This window comes from Callorhinus ursinus, unplaced genomic scaffold, assembly GCF_003265705.2.
Source record: "Callorhinus ursinus isolate GAN/ISIS: 27379988/994484 unplaced genomic scaffold, GSC_fseal_2.0 scaffold7, whole genome shotgun sequence".
NCBI classification, from domain to species: domain Eukaryota; kingdom Metazoa; phylum Chordata; class Mammalia; order Carnivora; family Otariidae; genus Callorhinus; species Callorhinus ursinus.
Window position 1 is genome coordinate 15,761,230 of NW_027397069.1, and position 2,544 is coordinate 15,763,773.

The following is a 2,544-nucleotide window of genomic DNA, read 5'->3' on the forward strand; positions in this document are numbered from 1 at the left end:
TGTCTTTTTCTTCTTCTTCTTCTTCTTCTTCTTCTTCTTCTTCTTCTTCTTCTTCTTCTTCTTCTTCTTCTTCTTCTTCTTCTTTATTAACACATAATGAATTATTTGTTTCAGAGGTACAGATCTGTGATTCATCAGTCTTACACAATTCACAGCACTCACCATAGCATTGTCCTATGTTCAACATGTGTCTCACTGGGCTAAAATCAAAGTATTGGCAAGGTTGTGTTCCCTTTTGAAGGTTCTAAGTGAGTATCTCTTTCATAGTCTTTTTTGGTTTCTAGTGGTTATCTGTATTCTAGTGGTTATCTGTATCTGAAGGTGGATAGAGATAAAGGTACAGGAAGGTATAGGAAGCCAGGGACAGAGCTTGGGACCAAGTGATCTCTGCAGCAAACTAAAAGCTGGTGGTAGACTGCAAAGCAGAGACAGATCTCCTACAGTTCAGAAAGCTGGTGCTTGGGCTGAAAAAGTCCCGATCCCAGTCTCAAAACATGTAAGCCATGGTGAAATAAGTTAATGTTGCCCAAACAACATTAGTTTTCTAACACTGTAGAACACGTTATCAAATTTTAGCAGCTTCAGGAGACAGAGCTTTATGATCTCTGTAAGTATTTCTGGGTCGGGAGTCTTGGGGTGGGTTAGTTGAGTCTTCTGCTCAGAGTCTCACAAGGCTGTCTCAAGCTGTTGGCCAGGGCTGTGCTTCCATCTGAGGCTCAGGGTCATCTTCCAAGCCCACTTAGTTTTTGGTGGAATCCAGTTCCTTGTGGTTTTAGACAGAGGTCCCTGTTGTCTTGCCTGCTCTCAGCAATCAGAGGCCTCTTGAAGTGCCATGAAATTATAGGTCACTTCATCAAAGGGAGCAGGAAAATCTCTCTCCCTTTGAATCTTTGACCCTTTTGAAGGTCTCTCATCTGAACAAATCAGAAGGATAATTAGGATTATCTCTCCTTTGATTATTTCACAATCAACTCTTTTGGCCCCTTAATTACATCTACACAAATCCTTCCCTTTTGCCACATAATGGAAATTAACCCCAAAAGTGATTCTCCATCTTACTTACAGTCTTACCCATACTCAAGGGGAGAAGAACAAGAAGGACCAGTGCACCAGAGGGAGGGAATCATGGTGACCATCTTGGAATCCTGCCTGCTAGATCCCATGCTAAACTCTTGTCCATATGTTTGATTATTTCCCTCACCATCATGCAGTCTCTCTTCATCTCTTTTCTGGAGATAAAACTTAATTGCATTAGACTCTACTCTTGTTTTATACAAAATGTCTAAAATACAAAAATAAAGCAAAACAAACAAAAAACAGCAGGGCAACCCAAAGTCAATGAAAACCAAAAGAAAATAAAAACAAGATCAATAAAAGAGACAGATAATCGAGAAGTTGAGATGAGCAGACCACAACTTAAAAACAACATTGTTCAGTATGTTACAAAAACTAATGGGGGAAAAGTGGATAATGTATAAAAATAGATGGGGTATTTCAGAAGAGAAACAAAAAGTGCAGAAAAAAACAAAAATATACAATATCAAAATAAGATATCTTCTCCTTGACGACGTGAATGTAATCCTTACCTAAAAAAACCTAGACCTGGTCTGGGAAGACGGTCACCCTTCTTCTCCATCTTTGCTCTCCTCATCCTCACTTCTTTTTGAAGAAGTTAGTTAAAATATTTAAAAATAAGGCTGTGTAACATGTTTTCAGTAACAAGGAGAACTGTCAATAAACTCTAAGTGTCTGTGAAACACCTTCTTAAAACTACTTTCATTGTCAAGAAGTCATTATTTTATTTTCCATCTCAAATTATACTCCTTTATCTCCTCTTTTGTTCATCCAAGCTCATGAGACAGGGTTATAAAATGAGTTCCACATAATAGCAAATACTCTATTGGCAATAATTTAGTATGTCACATTACCGATGGGATCTATTGCCATATTCAAAGAGATTTTCTGAATATTTTGCTACCATGGGGAGGGGGGAACTAAAAAAATGAGTTGTCTCACTTTAATTTTATAATTAAAATCTAGTTGTTATATTATCTCCCCTTTCCTATGTCTTATACAAACCAGACTTGTATGTATCTGGGTTCCTAATATAAATGATACAAGTTTGTCATATTCTCCTATAAGGCCTTTTACTAGCTTCCTAAAAACTTCCTAAGTGGAACCTTCCAATGCAAAGGCTCTAAAGTATCTTACTTTCCAGAGTTGCAATGAGTCACAGAATATATTAAACTATTACATCATGTGTCCCTCATCTATAAAATTTACAAAGCATGAGAAAAAGTCAGAACTAAATATAACCATTTTTGCAGTTTACACTCTAAATATAAATTCCTCTCACATTACTTTCTAAGCGAAAATGACAATTAAAAAACCCAGAACTAACCACGGAGTCTGTCAGTACTTTTCTCGCTAACCGACTTTTAATATTCTCTGGGGAAGGAATGTAAATTAAAAAAAAATATATAAAGAAAAAAGGAAAGAGGAAACACCTTTGTTTTAGTTCATTGAGTTGTAAGCTGATTCATA